This window comes from Hermetia illucens, chromosome 4 (assembly GCF_905115235.1).
Source record: "Hermetia illucens chromosome 4, iHerIll2.2.curated.20191125, whole genome shotgun sequence".
NCBI lineage: Eukaryota > Metazoa > Arthropoda > Insecta > Diptera > Stratiomyidae > Hermetia > Hermetia illucens.
Window position 1 is genome coordinate 61109198 of NC_051852.1, and position 22040 is coordinate 61131237.

The window sequence follows — 22040 nt, forward strand, 5'->3', positions numbered from 1 at the left end:
CTCATAGATTTGGTCGTTATGTAGGCTACGGAATTGTCCGTCCTTATGTAGGGGGCCAAAAATTTCTCTCGAACGCGGCCAAGAGTTCGCAATTTTTCTTGCTAAGAACCCAAGTTTCCGAGGAATACATGAAGACTGGCAGGATCATTCTTTTGTGCAGTAAGAACTTCAAGACGCTTCAGGCGGAAAAGTTTTTTTTAAGCTCAAATAGGCTCCGTTGACAGCCAACAACCGTAGCTGTTATCGATTGTGGTTTTCGACCCTAGATAGAAGAAGTTACCAGCAGCTTCAAAGTTGTAGTCTCATATCTTTTTTATTCTCGTTTGGTTGTGCAGTTTGATGTTGTTGGTAGGTTGGTTTTTGGTACTGACGTTGCCACCATATATTTCGGCTTGCCTTGATTGTTATCCAAGATCTCGTGCCGCCTGCTCGATGTGGGTCAAGGTAGTTTGTACGTCTCCGGTCGCTCTTCCCATCAGCGTAGGCCAGTAGTTGGGTGAACTTGAAGAGGATTGTGACTCTCGCATTTACATTTAGCATCACGGATCACTTTCTCCAGGGCCAGGTTGAAGAGGACGCATTATGGAGAATCCCTTTGTGTTAGACCGTTGTTGATGTTGAATGGTCTCGAAAATAATCCTGCTGCTTTTATTTGGCCTCGTATATTGTCAGGGTCAGCATAGTCAGTCTTATTCATTTCGTCGGGTTACCGAATTCTATCACGGCTGCCTACAGTTTTACCCTGGCTATGCTATCATAGGCGGCCTTAATGTCGATCTGTTGCTGGTTTGCCTAGAGTGAAGCTTCTTTGATATGAGCCAATGATGTTCTCAGCGTATGGGGCCATCTGACCTAGTAAGAGAGCGGAGAATATCTTATAGATGGTAATCAGCAACGTCATACCTCTATAATTGCTACACTGCGCGATATCTTCCTTTTTATGTATGGGACAGGTAATGCCTCGTTACCAGTCTTCAGGCATTGATTAGATGAACCGTTTGGTGTAGTTGGTCGCCCCCATATTTAACTAATTCGGTTGTAATTCCATCAGTTCCTGGTGAACTAAGATCTTTAAGCCGATGAATTGAACAAACTATTTCTTCTATACTTGGTGGTGGCAGTACTTGAGTTGGCGGGACCTCCAACTCGCCGATGTTCTGGTTGTTTAGTAGTTCATCAAAATAATCAACCCATCGCTTCAATATACCCATTCTGTCGGAAATCAGATTTCCCTCTTTGTCTCGGTACGATGAACATCGAGGTGTGTACGGCTTCTTCCTGCTGATTATTTACGCGCCTGGTACGGTTGCTCCCTGTACTTTTCGAGTTCTCAGACATGTTGGTTATCCCAGGCTCCCTTTTTCCGTCTGTAAAGTCGCTTCTTCGCTCGCCGAAGTTCGTAATAAGTTTCCGCGCGTGCTCGTGTCCTTTGAGAATGCAAAATTACTCGGTACGCAGCATCCTTCTCTTCAGTTTCTAGCTTACATTCATCGTCGAACTAGGCGTTCCGACTTTTATTGCTGCTGGGGCCAAGTACGTTTGTGGCCGTATTAATGATGGTAATGGTTTTTCAGATGGTTGTAAAGATCATTTGTTGATGCTTCATCTCCAGGATCTCTGTCGACTGCGGTTATTGCGTCATCCGTTTCCCTCTTATAGGTATTGTGGAGGGCTGATAGCTTCGATGTTTACTCTCTCCTGTCAGAGAGATTCTGGATGGTGTTGTTATTCGAGCCCGAAAATTGTGATCCGAGTCTAAGTTGGGCCCCCTATATGTTCTGACATTCATCAAGACTGAGTGGTGGCGGCGTTCAATCAACACGTGGTCAATTTGGTAGAGAGCGGTCCCGTCTGGAGAGACCCATGTTTGTTTGTGGATCGCTTTCCGCGCAAACCAGGTGCTTCCAACAACCATTTCGTGTGACAGTGCTATTTGAATGATCCGCATTCTGTCTATCGTTATGTAAGCCATGGGAGCCAACTTATCGCCTGGATACCGGCTCCATCCCTACTTGACTGTTCAAATTCCCATGGAGAACGTCTCCTTCTCCGACTCTGCAGCCTTCTCTGTAGGGGCGTGAACGTTGATCAGGCTTAAATTTCTAAATTTGCCTCGCAAACGCAGAGTACATAGCCGTTTGCTTATGTTTTCAAAACCGATAACAGCAGTTTTTATTTTTTGGTTAACTAAGAAACCTACTCCGAGCACATGGTTTACTGTATGACCACTATTATATATGGTGTAGTGGTTCTTCTCGGAGAAACCGGTCCCTGTCCAACGCATCACCTGCAACCCTATTACATCAGCCCTCTATTGCGACAGCTGCATGGCATCTCCTTCTCTGTACAGGGAGGCACGATCTATGAGAAAGTGCGGAAATCGTTACTTCCTTTTCATTCCCGGGTTCGTCTTTGTTAATTACCTTTACAATAATCGTATTTCCCAATTGTTTGAATTCTTGAGTAGCTCCAGCAACATGAGTTAGAAGTGGCTCTATTGACTCAGAAGGTCGTGGAAAATTAACCTTGCTAGTGGAGCAACATATACCAAGAATTTGATACTGAAACTTCAAAGCACGATGATATGAGCTCGATATAGCCATTTTAGATGGAAATATTTTTGGGCGAAAAAAAAAACGTCCTCATTCATTTAAAGTTCGAATTTTCTAGCAAAAACTTTTAACAAAAATTAAAAAAAAAACTTGACAAGTTTGTAAATTAAAACTTCAATAGTTTGCCAGAAAATCAGCTCCATTGTTATGTCAGTTATTTTTGTGAGATTGTGTTCCCCAATCTTTTTGTTAACGATTACCCAGAGATGTTCGCTTCGTTTCACTTCGTGTTTGTCGCCTAAACAGCCTCTTGTAATTAGAGTCGAAAGTTGCAGATTATTGTACTGTCATTTAAACCTAGGGGCTCAAACTTGGGAGAAGTGCATCACAAGAATAAATAGACCGTATCATCTTGGTCCCGCCTCCATTTTTGACCACCGTTGGACACTGTACGGGTTTATTAGGTAACAAACGTATTTCAACATCGACTATAATTATTTCAACATAGTACTATACATGATGTGAGAGAGAGAAAGGTGATGAGAAATTTGGTGCAGGGTAAATTAAAATTGGCTGAAATGAGGATTCGGATATTCACGACATAATACAACAATTTTAGGGAAGAAAAAATAAAAGAAAAATATTTGGGACGGTGGAAAATACAGTCAAATTTAATCAGAATCAACTGACGTCAGCAAGTCAAGATCCAATTATTTGTAACTCTATCAGGATAGACCCAGTTATCTCCAGAAACACTGTTGCCGGTATTAAAAAAAGAAAATCGTTGCTGTGCAGGTGAGGAGCAGAGCAGTCTATAGAAGATGTAGGGAATCACTTTTAAACGCTTACATTGTCTTAATTGTACTGGTTGTTTCTCCTATTAACAAGAAAAATCATTTGTTGCTTGCAAAGGCTCATATTTCCACGTCTTTCAATTTTTGGAAAAATACTTTGGGGGCCCATGAGAGTTCCTTTATATTCCACGCGCATTATGGCAGGCAGCACATGTGACTACTTCAGAAATTACGAAGGCAAATGACTGTACAGCCAACATAAGAACATGGTGGCGATTCGATAATGCTTTGGGGATATATTTTGTACTATAGCACTGAAGATATAGTTCCTACCACTACCAGCAATTAGACACAGAACCCTTACATTCCAATACCAAACGATCATACGTTCCCATCAGGTGGCAGATTGTTAAATAAAGATGATTGGATCCTTCAGCAGGACAATGCACCCTGTCACAAAAGGAAGATAATTCAGAGTAATTTGAATGGAGTTGGAGTTCAAATATTAGAGTAACCTCCGCCGAGCTACAACCTAGAACATATGATTATACATAAAAGTAAACATGCAGCTGATATGTCGAGAAACGAGCCGGAAACAATAGCCGAAATTAAAAGTATTTGAAACTCACTTTTAGCCATTTTTTTGCAAAATAAAGTAGAATTCATGCCTAAACGATTAGAAGTTGTAATTGATGCAAAAGATGGCAATCATAATAATAATCGTTGGCACAACAATCCATATTGGATCAGGGCCTTGAAGTGTGTTAGAGCACTTCATTCAAGACCGTAACGGTACACTACAGTAGACTGTAGGAGGCACTGTGGTCAGCATTGCGCTCGCCCGAGATTATTACCCTGATTTGACTCAGGTACTCATTCACAGCTGAGTCGACTGGTATCCGACGTCAAATCACGATACAAACCCCACTGCCGCCAGCGAGATTTGAACCGCGACCTTCCGTACGACAGCCTTGTGCTCTAACCACTCAGCTATCCGGACAAAGACGGCAATACGGAATACTTATTCAATAATTAATGGGTTAATTAATTTTTTTAGGAAGATCCTGTTAAATTAGCGTTTAAATTTTTGCTAAAAACACTGTCTGTCAGTCTGTCTATAACACGCACGAAACGATTGCACCAATTGACACGAAATTTGGTGGGGAAGTGGGAACTGTGAACCCCCACACATGCGGTAAATTATACAGGGTGCGGCAGCATAACTTCCTTTTTTAAAATGCGCGCCACTCAGTTAGTTGATGTCATAGCGGAGCACTAGTGGTCTCGTTCAAGAGGAGATACTGTAAAGTTTTGTCCCGATACGGTTCAGTCGCCATCATGCGTTGGAATAGTGAGAAGCGTGCCTTTGCCGTTGAGGTTTACTTTACAAGCGGATGTTCGATTATTGCAACACAGTGTGCATTTCGGAAACACATGCTCTACTGGGCTGACACCAACCCTCGAGAATTGCATCAAAAGCCTTTGCATTCACCCAAAGTCGCAGTGTTGTGTGCAATTTCCTCAGCTGGAATTATTGGTCCCTGGTTGTTTGAGGAAAATGAGGTTACAGTGACAGTGAATTCGGACCGGCATGTAAACATGCCCACGGCTAGAAAATTTGGATTTGGGGGACACTTGGTTCCAACAAGACGGTGTAACAGCACACACTTCAAGAGCATCGATGGCTGTTTTGAGGGAACACTTTCCAGAGCGCCTTATCTCAATTAGAGGCGATTTGGAATGGCCGGCACGCTCCCCCGATCTGTCCCCTTGTGATTTTTTTCTATGGGGTTTTTTGAAATCCCGTGTTTATGTGAACCGTCCAAGAACCCTACAAGATTTGAAGACCAACATCCAAGAAGAAATTGCCAACATAACACCTGCTATGCTAACAAGAGTCATGACAAATGCCAGAAATCGGTTTACGCAATGTATGGAGAATGGGGGACGTCACCTAACAGATTTGATCTTCAAAACAATGTAAATAAAAACTTTAGACATGTACCTACATTATAAAAAATAAATAAATATTTTCCGATGCATACAATAGTTTTTATTGAGTTTTGAAAAAAGGAAGTTATGCTGCCGCACCCTGTATTACTGCATGTTGAAGTTAAAGAAGGCCCCGTATACCTCAAAGACGGATACACCAAATATCGCCATGTAGGTTATCCAATCAAATTAGTACATTTCGCAGGAGATATTAGTTTCGATATTAGATGCAAAGGAGAAGGATCCGAAAGAGGACAATTATTGTAAGTAGCCGTTCTCAGAAATTATCCAACCGAAAAACCTAAAAAAAAAATTATGGTGTCCGTGCATACAGACCTCAAAATATTATCCGTTGCGACATTTGCTTAAATAAAGTTAACAATAGAATATTATTATATTATGAAAATTTCTTAATTATGGTCAATATTAAAAGCGTATCCGTATAGCTGAATGGTTAGAGCACAAGGATGTCGTACTAAAGGTCGCTGTTCGAATCTCACTGGTGACAGTGAGATTGGTATCGTGATTTAAGGTTGGATACCATTCAACTCAGCTGTGAATGAGTACCTGAGTCAAATCAGGGTAATAATCTCGGTTGTGCGAAATCCCGACCGCATTGTACACTACAGTGTACTGTAATGTACCGTTACGGTCTTCAATGAATTGCGCTAACACACTTGAAGGCCCTGATCAAATATGGATTGTTGCGCCAACGATTGTTATTATTATTATAATGTTAAAATAATTTCGTCACTCAATGAAATAATTGTAGCGCCCTAAAAGGGAATTTATTATTTTCATTATTATTCAAAATCGTTCCTAGTGTTCTTCACAATAGCATCAAAAACAGTAAACAGTTACAATTAAAAAATATAACGGTACCTGTTGCGAAGTTTAAATTTGTGTACCTATGTATACATACTATATACCTTTTAAGCCATTACTTCCCTTTGTTGCAACCGATGCCAAATCTAAGACAGACACTAACCCAGTAAACCAATTTAAATAAGTGCTTTACACAAAACTGTAAAAAGAAATACTTATTTGGTCTTACATCCATAAATTTTCTTTTGCGGTTTTACAACCTCGATCCTGTTTACTTTCCAAAGAAATATTGTCAGAAAAAAGTCGGGATACCGGATGCTGGGCGTTTCGGGCAGAAGGTTTTGGGTTCATATTATGTGAGGAACTGCCTATGCATGGCTTTCTATTCGTACATAACTAAAAATGCAAAACATTTCTTCATTAATTGCTATACTCCAAATATACATATGAACATCTATATTGTGATAATCCTAAATAAATAAACGTTACCCACCCGAATTGATCTTCACGCATTTCCCCGTTTCACAAAAGCGTCCAAATATATACTTAAAGTAAATACCACTGGTACTAACGTACACACATGTCTATCCAATTGGACACTACCCGCCAATTAGCACATTAGCGCATACATATACACATCTCTCTCGAGTAATTGATACTGATATATTGTACAACTAGCTAAAAGAAACTAAAAAAGGAAAATTAAAATGTCCCCATGGACCCCGCCATTCATATAACTTCACTTTATGTGATGATGACGTCATACACGTCTTAGAGTGCAATAAATGTCTAAAATATAGTAATATAGTAACTCAGAAATAAGATCAGTTTCGAAAAGTACTAATCTAGTCGTTTCATTTGATACCGTACATAACCAAATTCGGTGAAAAAAAGTACAAGCGAAAGGAAGCATCTATAGGGAGCCTCCTTTCACGATCAACACAAAATGGTGCTACTTACTATATGTAAAGGGTTTCACAGACCACCTCTTTTCACCAAATTTCGTGACAATTGGTTTAGCCGTTTCCCGGTAAATCGGGTGTGACAGAGAGACAGAGAAACGGACAGACAGACATTGAATCGATTTTAATAAGGCATTGTTTCACACAAAACCTTAAAAACCCAGAGCATTGATGTTAATATAATGTAGTAACATGTGACCTAGAAGACATATACACCCTCAAACTATTCATACAGGGCAACATTCGCATATGTCGGGTCAATGGCTTATGAAAGGTTCATTATGGTAGGAGATAAGACTCCATATGTCGCGTATGTGTTGAGGTGAGAGCATATTTAAGCTTTTGTTGAAAGAGAGATGAACAATTTTTTCACCCAATGTAGCTATATGGAGTATCAAATGGCAAGTGTAATTAGTACATTTTAAAGCAAATATTAGTTTTGGCATTGGTTGTAAGGGGGCTGGCTGGGAGCTGGCTTGGCTCGTCAAATAAAGTTAATAGCAGTACATTGTTATATTGTGTAAATGTGCAAAATGTTGTAGTCACTGGAAAGTTTGGTGGAAATCCTACTATTATTAACAAAATTATAGTAGACTAAAGTTGTCTCCTTCAAATTACTACTCTCTAAGAGATTTAATTTCATATAACATCGAATTGAATAACGAGTATATTCAACGTGTATACACTACGAGGTATATATAAATGAAACCATCGTATACCCAAAAAACTTTATGGAAACACAGCAGCATAAAAATCAATAAAAATTGTCATCACATAGCACAGTACAAGGGGATATGTTTTCCAGTTTTTTCTAGTTAAATATATTAAATGAACTGCGATCTGGAATTGACGGGGCGGGACCATCACTATCGACACCGACTCACTCGAGATCTTGTACCAGATATAAACTAGGCATATCATTCTGAATTTGAAAGCAAATTACCATTACAAATTCGAACAGGAAGAAATTATGAAACGGGGACATGCTCTAAAATATCGCCCACACAAAACATAGAACGAATTTAGCTCAAAATGACGACCGACGAATTAGTTTGTCCTTAAGGTGGTCTCACATAATTTTTCCAGCCACGGTCCTCCTAACTGCCTTCTATTTTTAACAAACTGTTTACATACCTTTGATACAACAACTGCTGGTGAACGTCATCTCACTTTTGACCTTTCTCAAGGCGTTTTTACTACTTGCCTCTCTCTTCCAACGGGGGAAAAGGAATGTTTTGTAGTTCATCCTTTTGTGTCCGCAAATGCCGTCATACATACATACTTCCACGCATAAAACCATTAAGACACGCCGTGTTATACGAATTGTTATAATCCTTGACGTCAGTCCTACGCAATTTATTAAAACAAGCTCAGAACGAAGCCATCTGTTTCAGATTTCTGCTCTTTGCCGCTTTCCCTAACGTGTGGACGCTTTAACTTTGCGTATATTAGAGTTTCTCGATTTAACTTGATACGTTTCTTCCTCGGAGGAGAACGGAAGATGTTTCCAATTATCGAATTGTATGAAATCATCATTAGAAGTTACTACGTATGGACACTTAGTGGGTTTCGTTAAAGGTCGCATATTTATGAATGTAAATTGTTGGTTACGGCGGCAACGCACAAATTGTAGGAATTGATTTCTCTTCTGGATTTTCGATTTGCAATGCAAATCGAAATAGGTCAATCTTACTACAGTGGTATTCTTATATGTACTATGCTATATGCTGGAAAAAATATCCTATTTATTACGTTATCCGCGCGAGTGTGGAGATAATAGAGAATGTTTGCTAATATAGAAAAGAATTCATTCCGTATTGCATTATATTCTGAAGGGGCCACTTTAATACACATAAATGTAGGTTTTGCAAGTCTGATTCAGAATTTTTTGAATAATTTACTATCAAATTTTATATCAAATTTTTCCCAATGGATAAGGATAGAACAGCGATTCTTTGAAATACCGAATTGCTAGAAATTCAAAATCAACGTCTGATTTCAAACTAGCATTACATAGATCTTATTATTCATTGTATGCGGGGACCCGTGGCTGCAATATTTCCACCAAGTAATTGCGTGCGAAAGACTTACACGGTTTTGCCGCATTACTGGAATGGTGCATAATTAACAATTACCAGAGCAGGCAATATTACAATAGTACACCAGATCTACTGCCAATACGACACAGAATCGTAGTAAAGTTATCCTTCCATCTCCATCCATACGGTTACTTGTCGAAGTACTAGCGCGTTCCACTCAACTCCACAAGTTCTTCTTAACCATTATCGCGTTCACTAGTTGGGTCGTCTCATATAGATTGAATTCGCTACTTGTCTCGGTTACAAGATTCGTGTGGACGGAGTCGAGAGACTCTCAAATCACCGTCTCATATATGGAGCCATCGCTGGTAATTTCCCATTGACTTCGATGTTCAGACTAATCTCATTTAGGGAGTTTTCTTCAGCGCGAATAACGACATGACCATACCATCGAAGACGCTTTTCTCGATGGGTGTACCATATTGACCAGGGGATGTTACACGAACAGTGTTCATTGTCTTTGATATCGGCCTACACTCAAAACCATAGAGGGTAAGAAATCGATGGACACTGTGGTGGATTATGGGTTTGATGCGTTCGTTGATGTTACAAGGAACTTCAGTTGTGAAATTCAAATACATCCAAGTCCATGAAATTGTTTCGAAATACTTGCCACACTTCGAACTTTTCTCTTCAGATCGTAGTATAGCAGGGCGACAATGCCTCTCACAATATTTTATCCCTGACATGCATGAGTAACAGCGCAGCTTGTATTGCGTCAGTTGTTCCGTAGTTCTTGACAAACGGTTTGTTTTGGTTCACGGCAAGAAGACTATCTACAAGAGGAGCAAACTAAGTGCCTTAGGGACATGAAATGTCATTGCGTATTCTTGAGGAAGGCACGAAGTAGCTAAATTGCACGTGGCTCTTATAGTTCATGCCTTGCTGTGTCGATAGGGGCTAAATGGTTTTCTTATCTGTTTCTACATGTGGCAAGCCATAAACAGCTGTACTCGCAACCAAGTGGTCGCCCACAATTGCACTGCATCACATATGTGGTACTAACACCGGAATAATTCTCGAGCACGTGCCTAAAACGGTTGAACATGTGCAACGATTTTTCTCCATCACACAATTTCTACCAATGGGCCAGGAGACGAATCTCCTGTGTTTAGTTTTCTTAGCTCACGGTAATTTGAACGCTGTCACGAATGAGGTTGCCTGGAATGTGTTAAAAAATCCACATAGTATGGAACAGCAACCAAATCGGCAGGCGTTTCTTTCCTTAATTTTATGTTTTAGATGATTTCTTCAACTTCTGACAGGTGAAATTGGCTCAAACGTGGGCGTTGAAGCTAATCCATTCGCTGAAATCTGCTCGAAGGATTCACATCACACATCTACTGCAGCTTGTCGGTTAGTAGGTAATGTAGCCTTTTTGTCACTAACTGGTTCGTGAAAGATAAAGCACAAACCCAAAGTCTGCGAGACCACCCTAGAGTGACAATTGAAAATATCAACGGGATCACTTTTTCAAAACGATTAATTGTTGTCATTGAAGTAGGCGATCTTAACATATGACGTTTGTTGGAACGAAATTCTAATTTGTTGATACTTTTATTTATTTCATTAATTGAGAAAGACCATGATTTTATAATTCCATTATACATTCTCGCTTGCACATTATTTTTACACAGGTGACAATTCGGAGTTGATGAATGATTGACGATTTTAGCACAATTCTATATACAAATTTGAAGAAAACTGAAACTTTTCCAAACAATGGAAATGGGAAGTCATTACGCACTGGAAGAAAGAGTGCTTTGAGTACACTAATAGCAATAGCATGAGTGCACTCGCCACAGTCAGAAGTAATATATATATGAACATACATAATAATAATCTTCGGCGCAACAATCCATATTGGATCAGAGCCTTGAAGTGTGTGAGAGCACTTCATTCAAGACCGTAACGGTACCCTACAAAATTACAGTACCTCATAGTAGGAAATGCGGTCAGCATTGCGCTAGCCCGAGATAATTACCCTGATTTGACTCAGGTACTCATTCACAGCTGATTCGACTTTACCACCAGTGAGATTTGAACCGCAACCTTCCGCATTCCAGCGCTCTAGCTCTAGCTAGCGCAATGCTGACCGCATTGCCTACTATGAGGTACTGTAATCTTGTAGGGTACCGTTACGGTCTTGAATGAAGTGCTCTCACACACTTCAAGGCCCTGATCCAATATAGATTATTGCACCAACGATTATTATATTATGGTAATATACTATTATTATTATTAATCGAGATCTTTCATTTGATACCCGACATGACTATGTTCAGTGAAAAACTATATTAGGTGTAAGTATGGACACCCCTCCTTAAATTAATTAATTAAAATTAATTAGATGATGTAACTCACTGTATGCGTGGTATTAGTAAATGGACGAGCCTCACTTTGTTCTTTTATGCGCTTGAGCATTATATAACTATTATCTTCATGATGTCAGGAAGTACGGAAAGATTCGTTCAAAAAAATAGTTATCTTAAAATATAGCTTAAGTACTGAGGAAAAGAGTAAGTAGCTCTCGAAATACGTATTTACTAACTGTTAAAATATATTGTAGTAGGAGCAAGCTACCTAGTTTTATTTTTATTAAGATTCATTCAATTACTACACTCAAGAAGAGTGTCATTCTTCGGAATCTTAATATTCATCTTCTTCTGCCATTCACCGGGAGAGATCTTACATTCCTAGAATTTCTTTAGAAGTAGAAGTTCCTACAAAGTTCTTCAGAAACACTGTCAAGCCCAGCAGGTTTGCTCCACTTGAGTACAGTGGTGGCAGAGATCATTCCGCTTCTACAATAACAGGCGAATGCGGAGTTCTTCCACCGCATCCGCCTGTTATTGCAACTTGCAATATCATCTACTAGGTCGCAGTTCACCGGGCATTATATGATTCACTCCATCGATTGCTCATCATCGCTGATTAGAAGATTACCGCTAATGGCTCTCTTATTGAAAGGCTACACCTCCAAGCTCTTCTAAAGTGCATTCCTACTTCCCTAACTAACGCAATGGTGGAGTTCCTTTTGTCATCTTGCACACCGCAATGCACTATTCGTACTACGCCTAGGAGCTTCAGCGTATCAACCCCACCCCCCTCGCAGCCATCACCAAAGCTCTCACCTCTTTATTCTCATCGATCTGCTTCCATGTTCCCGTATTCAACCAGATCTTATGGCATCCTTTTAGGATATGTTAGACACAACATCATCAAAAATCTCAATTAGTACTTTCACAAGCAAATCTTATCTTTGACGTAAATTATAAAATGGGTGACTGGAAGTTCAAAAGCGCCAACTTAAATTCAGACACGACTAATTTTCGAAAACTACTCAAAAACACAAAAATCTGATACAATGCGATGAGCCTGTATGAAATCTAGCCTTAAAATTTGTCCCATTCCGATATCTGCTCAAATAAACTTAATGGTAGACCCCCATTAAGTTCATCCTAGGATTATTAAATTCCAGCAACTTAGAAAATATTATCGCGCACAGTCCTGCACAGTTTTGTAGAAATGCGGCAATTAGAATCAAAATTATAGAAGTTCAAACTTATCAATTTCGTGCGAACTTACTGCATGTTAAGCCATGCAAATAAGATATTGGCATCATAATTAACGAGAATAATTGACATTCGAGTGAAATATTAAAGTTCCATTTCTGAAGAATCTACCTGTTTTAGGTGAACTTCCCCACATTTGCTAATAATGCTGAATAATGTTGTATGTGAAGCGTATGAGGTTGAAAAATACTTGTCGGAAGAACTGAAGAAAACAATGAGTTCTTGAATAGAATTGAAAGTAAAGTGAAAACTAAATTTAAACATCTTGCGAACACTGCCGAAATTGCTGTATCTGATCAAATCTAAGTCCCAAAAAAGATTTAGACTGGCTAGAGCGTAACTATCCAAAGATGTAGACAAAAGAAATAGCGAAGACCTCGCTTAAGTGGTATTTGCTCAGAATAAAGATCATTTATTAATCAACTCGAGCCAGATTTGCAATGAAATAAGCTGAACAAGTCGAAGTATGTTGCTAGGACTCTTACTTTACTCTTTAGCCTTCTAAAGGTGATATTGTGATCGTGATGGGTGATCTTAATGCTAAGCTGGGCTTTGACAGCACCTATTCTTCCTGTCTGTAACCCAATATCAAAACTAATACCTACTTCTGAAAGTAATAATCAAGACTACTTTCACTTGATACACCACATGGCCACATTCGGTGAAAAAAATGCTGTTTTTGGTGTAAGGGGACCCTCCCTTAAGTTCAACATGCATGGGGGTTCATAATTCCAACATTTTTAACAAATTACGCATAAGAGGTATAATCGTTTCTGAGAAAAGTGCATGACAGTGAACCAATTTCAATAAGGTTTTGTTGAAAACAAAACTGGTTAAACTGATTTATAACGTAATCAGCTGTTAGTTGTGTATGGTTACAGTGAACAAAATAATTATTTCAGGAAAGTATGGGAGCAATTACGGAAAGTGTGGACATGTGGTCAGAGTAATCTGAGTTTCCACTATTTCAGTAGTTCCTTAAAGCTAATAAAATTTTATAAAATCTTTAATCACTATTTTCAAGATGAACAGGAAGAATTTGAAATTATTACGGCTTTCAAAGAGTCTAGATCACCGAAAACTTTTTAACTGATACTTTTGTGAATTTCAGCGTTGAACAAGATAAGGTATGTAACTACACATGCAAAGAAGCAAACTTTAAAGTACATTGGGAAAAGTTCCTTGACATATGCCATTATATAGTATCGCAATAAAAATTAAAGGAGCTCAAATGTTCTACCCATTGTAGAACTTTAAACAAAGCTAACAACGTAGTTATTCAATTCTTATTCTGCAGTCGATCTTCTTTTTCAAGTAATGCGTTTAATTACGTAAATAATCAATTTTAATTTTTTAAAGAGTCAATTAAAGAAGACGAATCGAAACCAGTGTTTTGGCAGTAAAATGACGACCATATTGCGGGGGTGAGTTTATTAACAATTTTTATACTAGTCTAAATCTATAATACATCTTAAAGATTTGTTTGTATATTCTGAATGAAGAATGAAGTTTTTTAAACAACCGGGAATAGCAATTACCTAGATCTAAATTCAATCCAGTGTCTACCGGCAGTTTGCTAAAGAATATGCTTTCGGAGGTGTCCAGCTGGTTAATTTTTCTTACCTGTTTTAATACATTCGGATCGTCGGTGCTTATTTTATGGCCGTCAGAAAATAAATTATTATTGTCACTTTTTTGCAAAATGGCGATTGTAAGACCAGATAAATAAAACATTTTTTGAAAGCTCTCCGTAGCCAGCAGTACAACTCCTCCCCTGGACTTTGAGAAAAACGAGTTTAAAATTTAAAAGCACTGTAACTTTTCGAACTCGTCATATTTTTTTAACTTCAGTCTACTTCTTCAGTAATTGCAGTAATTGAATATTTCTAAGTTCTTTTTATACAAAAGCTTATTGATATTGAATCTAGTGATGTTTTAGCGTATTTTAATCCACAAAAATACAAGTCGGAATACCACAAGCTGGATGCTTCGGGTATAAAGGTTTTGTGTTTATCTTATCTGAGGAAGTCTTTATTGCACGGTTTCCCATTCGTAAATAGCTAAAAATGCAAAATATTCCTTCATTAATTGCTACTCTAAATATACATATACGTGCACATATGCTTATATCAAAGACATAAATATTGCGCTAATCGGAATGGGATGTATTTTGAGGCCTAAATGCACATCGTGATTTTTTACAGATATTTTTGTTTGGATAGGTTTTGAGAACACTTTTTGGGGCAAACATTTTGAGCCCTCACTCTCCTATGGTTCACGCAATATCAGGAATAAGATCAGTTTCAAAAAGTGCTAATCGAGCCCTTTCATCTAATACTCAGTCATATTCTGTGAAAAACAATCTAACACCCGGCGGTGGGGGGATGAAGGTCAACACAAAATGGCGCTATATGCAAAGGGATACATAAGCCTTACCTTCTCACAAAATTTCGTGACAATTTATTCAGCCGTTTCCGAGTAAATCGGGTGTGACAAACAGACAGACATTGAATCGATTTCAATAAGGTTTTATTTCACACAAAACCTTAAAAAACGAAAAAAAGAAATTTAAACAGATTTAACCCCCTAAAAAGAAAGAAAATTCAGTAGGGATTTGATCAGGACATTGCTCCGTAAACTACCACATAGAATTGGAGTGATGGTCTTCACTACACGCAGTCAATGTAAGGATGAGGAAACACCGATTAGCATTCTCATCTCTTAGGCCAAGATATCTCAGAAAGGTTTTCTTCAACGAGGAATTTGGACACTCTGCCTCCGGGAGACATTCTAAAATTCGCGAAAGTTTGCAAACGCCTTAGGAGGCTGCTGAATAAGTGATTTTAGGGGATAGTACAATAAGTGATTGGAGCTACTCGTTTAACTCCTCTCAATTTCTAAACCTAATGTATTTATTTCCACGTCAATTCTCAATCTTATTTCTCCATGGTTCATCTATCTGACAATCTCTTATTCTGTTTAATTATATCGTACATTTTCGAGTAGATTTTGCTGATTCGCCTCTTGTGTTCATAGAAAACCGAGAACTTTGTACCCAATTCAATTCTAAAATTTTATAAAAAAAATATTTTGACACAGGAATGCGGGTATGCACATACTTATGTGAAAACGAATCAACTGATTAAAAAACCAAACAAACATCAACACAGAAGCTTCTTCTCTTTTATTCTTCTTAAGAACAAATGTTGAGAGACAATAAAAAGTGCTTTCCAAAAGGCTACAGCGACGTGACATCAGTTTGAACTCCAACAAAGTACACATGATTGCATTGACACGACAGCAATCCTATCAACTTTAAAAGACACCACTAAAATACAGAAAATTGCACCTACAACCCTTGTCACCATCGAAGATTATATAATATTCTTTTCGTGGGCGGTAGAATGCAAAGAAGCCAGGTCATATCATGTTCTCATACTCTCTCCTTACAAAATATGCTACAGATCCCCAAGCTCAGAATGGAAATTCTCTGTCAGACAAGAAGATGAAAACATTTTATGTTGACAGAGTCTAGCTTGGCCCGTCCTTGGAATAGTACCGTGGCATCTTTCCAGAACGAAAAATATTATGATATATGGAGAATTTTAAATTCTTGTTAAGCTGGAAGCTAAGAAGGAAACGGACCTTACTAGGGAATGCAAACTTTCAAAATTAATGTTTGAGCGAGGATAAGATAAAATATAAGAAATTCCAGATTGGTTGTTGTTATTCTTGTTCCCCTTTCTTGACAAAGCCTGTATTTCGCTACCCACCTTTTCAAATTAAAATCACTTTATATCTAGATTAGTATAATTCTGACTACAGGCATTTAGTTTCGTGCAATTAGCATCGATGTATCCTGCCTATTACTGGATGACTAGATAAGATAAGAAGAAAAGGAATTAAAAAAACTACAGTGCGAGATATCAAATTGATTCTGTATTTTGATTTAAGCTTCATTCAGTTAATCCATAAATTTTGCCTCCAAAACTTTAAGCATTGCCTTGCTTGTGTAGCATGTAGCGCCGTTTTATTGAAACTACAGCACGGATATATCGATGTTATCGAGCCTCTGCCACAGAAAGTCGGTTAATATCGTATTATACCTAGGAGCATTACGTCAACGGTGTCTCCTTCCTCATTTCGAAAGAAATGGATTCCATAGAATTAACCATACCAAACTGCCAAATTGATTGATGGTCGGTCGAAGACTTTTGAATTAAGAAGAAGAATTTTGCTTGTTTAGATAGCAACTGAAATGGAAATGAGCTTTGTTCGGGAAGATGATTTTTTCGCAGTGTCAGCATAATTTTATAAGAATGTAGGCCCAAATCCAACCGCGAAATAAGCGGAGATAACTCTCTAATGATGTCCAGTTCAGCTGATCAGCTGCTGCTATGGTTGTGCTCTTTTCACTTCGCACCGATCTCTATCTTGTTAGTGGCTAAAGGTCCGAAAGAGTGTACTCACGCTTAAGCTTTTCCATTGTGCGACGAATTGCCTGAGCACTGAAGGAATGAAGAGGGTCGACCTTACGAAGAAATTCACGTTACATGTTTACAAAGGAACCGTAATTTCGATAATATTTTTGAATAATTTCCACAAGTTCGGCAAGCTTGAAACCATTCATAATGGAATGGCATAGCTCACTGAATATCTTGACAGCTGAATGCCATCGGTAACTTTGACAGCTACTGAAACATAACAATTGGAAAAACTAGCATTGCTATCTCATCATCATCAACGGCGCAACAACCAGTATCCGGTCTAGGCCTGCCTTAATAAGGAACTCCAGACATCCCGGTTTTGCGCCGAGGTCCACCTATTCGATATCGTTAAAACCTGTCTGGCGTCCTGACCTACGCCATCGCTCCATCTTAAGCAGGGTTTGGCTCGTCTTTTTTTTCTACCATAGATATTGCCTTTATACACTTTTCGGATGGGATCATCCTCATCCATACGGATTAAGTGACCCGCCTACCGTAACCTATTGAGGCGGATTTTATCCACAACCGGACGGTCATGGTATCGCTTATAGATTTCGTCATTGTGTAGACTATGGAATCGTCCATTCTCATGTAGGGGGCCAAAAATTCTTCGGAGGATTCTTCTCTCGAACGCGGCCAAGAGTTTGCAATTTTTCTAAGTAAGAACCCAAGTTTCCGAGGTATACATGAGGACTGGCAAGATCACAGTCTTGTACAGTAAGAGCTTTGACCCTATGGTGAGACGTTTCGAGCGGAACAGTCTTTGTAAGCTGAAATAGGCTCTGTTGGCTGCTCTTCGTCGATTTCGAAAAAGCTTTCGATAACATAAACAGGGAGTGTATCTGGAGTGCTTTACGCAGGAGAGGCATTCCGGAGAAACTAATAGCTATTATCAGAACGACATACGATGGCGCCAAATGTCTACTGCCTCGGGGCAAAATGTCGGAAGATTTTGAGGCCCAAAGCGGAGTTCGCCAGGGTTACATCCTGTGACCATGTGGTTGTAAATTGCTCTAGATGATGCTGCGACAGATCAACTAAGACAATTTCAACTGGTCATCATAGCAAATATTGACTGTCATTATGATGTTATATCATTTCTGTTCCAATTACATTTATATAGACAGATCAATATAATATATTTAGACATTAAATTCGGTCGTTGATTGGTGTCTTGCGAATCAAGCCACCGATAAAAAAAGCGTGAAGAACGCCCTCACCCACCGCGTGATTTCGTGAAAAAAGCAGAAATAGTCCCACTTACCCAATTACCATGATTCACAAAGCGGCTTATGCAACCCTCGGGGTAACCAAGCCTGGCAAATACTTGGCTGTGAAATTACGATGTCCGAGTGAAGGTCGGGAATACCCTATGTGATAAAATCCAAACTGGACTAAGGCTCACCAGTGCCTGGTGCAAGAAGGTGGGACTGCAGATCAATCCACCATAGTACGATTCACTAGGAGACGTAAGCTTGATCACCTGAGAGCCATACACGGCTCGGAGGTGGAACAAGGAACAGAGGTCAAATATTTGGGAATTACGCTAGACCAAAAATTACTCTGGAAGACACATGTCAGAAACACTTGTCGGAAAGCCACGAGGGCTCTGATGATTTGTAGGTCCATAGCATGAACAAAATGGGGTTGCAGCCAATGGGTAGGTACACTAGCATATTCCAGGCGAAAATATACGCTATAGACAGATATGCTCCTTGAATACGCTCGGCTTGTCCAACAAGGTCTGAATACTCTGGGTTACAGGCCATGACGGGTTGGAAGGCAATGAGGCAGCGGATGAACTAGCCAATAAAAGAGCAGGGACGCCTTTACACGGGCCAGAACCCTTCTGTAGAATCGGAAACGGTTTCATGGCCATGATATTAAAAAATGAAGAGAAACGGTTGAGGGAACTACTACCAGGAATGTAGCAGACAAGTGTGCTTATTGGGGATACGAACCCATGCGCAGAAAGAATTGCTTAAACCTCACCAAAAAGAACCTCCGATTCATAGTGGGAATTCTCACCGGTCACTGTCGGCTAAACTGTCACCTAGGGAAGTTAGAGATATCTACGGACACTGCCTGTTCTGTGCGGAGTGTGATGAAACCTCTAACCGATCTGGGATAGTATCCAACACTTGTGCAAAGTAAGCATCTGGGAGAATGCTTAATACCAGCTGCAAAGTTGAAAGATCTGGAAGTAGGGAATAAACTAAAAGTCCTAACGGTTATAGGCTTGCCTTAGATACTGTGATTAATAGGTACACTATAACCAGCAAAAGGGGCACAATAGTTCTTTAAGGACGCGGCGCGACTTTTTCGCGAATAATAATAATAGAAAAAGGATAAGAATTAGATAGAATAGAATTGAAGGTCTGTGAAAAGAAACGCCTCTATCAGAAATGTTGCGACGATAAAACACAGGCCAATTGCAAAACTTACAAGAATGGCAATCAGGAAACATGGAAAGCGATCACCCTTACAAAGATTTTAACGATAAATTGGACACTCGGGACTATGAGAAAGATCTGTATCTTGTTAAAACCCCACACATATGCACACAGGATATTGAACCGATCTATTGCAATAATGACAAGAACGGTTTTTTGATAACCCATCGACGACGAAACCTCCACTTCCAAAAGCGCTGTCGGTAGAGCAATTTCACTTGTCAGCGCGATTAAAATCGAAGAAACAATAAAGCCAATGAAATCGGAGATAGTAACAGGACCTGACGACATTGCATCTGGGCTCTAGAAAGCAAGGAGCTGGGACCTGATACTATGCCTTATTGAGTTTTTCAATTTGGTTATTGATCTGTTGCTGTCCTATACCATGAAAATTTTTGAACGCATTCTTGACAACCGCATTTGCGATATCATTCAAGTAACCGTGAATAAAACCGAGTTTGTCAAGACAAGCAAAACTCACCTGGAATGCTCTACGACAACACCTAGTACCAGAACGTCTCATGCGCTGGGTTAAATTGCTCTACCACGATCCGAAAAGTAAAATGCGAAAGGTGGCGGACAAATTATGTTCATAAAGGAAGCGTCCTCCTAGAGAGTCCTCTGTGTTCTTGTTATGGACACTGACACACGAGACATGCGACGTCCATCGTGCTATACACTGCTTTATGCACATGATGTTTTCCTAGCGCCACATAGCAAAGCTGATCCCGGAAAATATGGAATGATCGTCTGATACAACACGGTCTCAAATTGAATCTGAATTAAACTGAATTTTTGACGACCGATCCCTATGAAACAGTGTCTTTGTCAGTGGTAGTGACCTACCCAGAACTGAGCGATTTAAATATATCGGATCAATGGTATCAGCCAATGGAGAAACTGGATGAAGTGCCGTTCTACAACTAATGTTCTTTGCGATCGACATATCAACGAACGTCTCAAATCTAAAATTTACCGTAGTGTCATCTACCCTGTCGTCACTTATGGTTCTGAGTTTTGGTCGACTGGCCAAACCATAAATATGGTTCTGAGTTTTGGCCAACTATAAAAGACAAACGCGAGATTTCGGGCTGCAAAGAACGAACAACATCGAATCGCACTAGTCAAACAAAAACAATAAAGGTAGGAGATTACAACTTTGAGACTGTTGAAAATTTCTCCTATCTATGGTCGAAAATCACAACCGATAACGGCTATGACGATGAAATCCAAGCACGGTTGTTGGTAGCCAACAGCGCCTATTTAAGCTTACAAAATCTGTTTCGCTCGAAACGTCTCACCATAGGGTCAAAGATCATGCTGTACAAGACTATGATCTTGCTAGTCCTCATGTATTCTTCGGAAACCTGAGTTCTTAGCAAAAAAAATTGCGAACTATTGGCCGCGTTCGAGAGAAGAATCCTCCGAAGAATTTTTGGCCCCCTACATAAGGATGAACGATTCCGTAGCCTACACAATGACGAAATCTATGAGCGATACCATGACCGTCCGGTTGTGAATAAAATCCAGCTCAATAGGTTGCGGTGGGCAGGTCACTTAATCCGTATGGATGAGGATGATCCAGCCCGGAAAGTGTATAAGGGCAATATCTATGGTAGAAAAAGAAGACGAGGCAAACCCTGCTTGAGATGGGGCGATGGCTTAGGTTAAGGCGCCAGACAGCTTTTATGGATATCGGATTGGTGGACCTCGGCGCAAAACCGGGATGTCTGGAGGTCCTTATTAAGGCAGGCCTAGACCGGATACCGGTTGAGGATCAACGGCGCAACAACAACAACAACAACGTTGGTTTGATACGTTGGATAGTGATTTGAAAGACTCTCGACTATATTCAGATGAGGTCTTTCTTTGACAAAACAAAATAACACGACCGATCATCACGAGCCGACCCCACTTCTGAACGAAACAAAGGCTGAAGAAGAAAAAGACTCGTGGCCACTTCTAACTTATATTACTAGAAAATGGCATCGCTCGGAGCAGACGATATTTAAAAATGTGAACTTAAATGTGCAAGGGCATGAAGATCTGAAGAGTTTATCGTAAATACGTACAATGAAGGCATAATCCCGCGGTCCTCTTCGGACACAACTTGATTTGGAGGCCACAATCAGAGCCCCGCCGTGACTGGCACAGTGGTATAGGTTTATACTGAGTGCAGGCTCAGCATTCATACCAACGGATGCGATGCCTGCCTAACTCCTCTGACGCAACTAAGAGGGTACAGCGTTCAAAGTGCACAAGGAGCTCTGGGCCGAAATGGACATTCTCCAAGAATCCACC

At 39.6% G+C, this 22040-nt stretch overlaps 1 protein-coding gene across 1 annotated transcript in view; it reads right to left on the reverse strand.

Moving 5' to 3' along the window:
- Positions 1 to 22040, reverse strand: part of LOC119654526 (serine/threonine-protein kinase SIK2-like) — a 175575-nt gene that overhangs the window by 138665 nt on the left and 14870 nt on the right. The window lies entirely within an intron of this gene.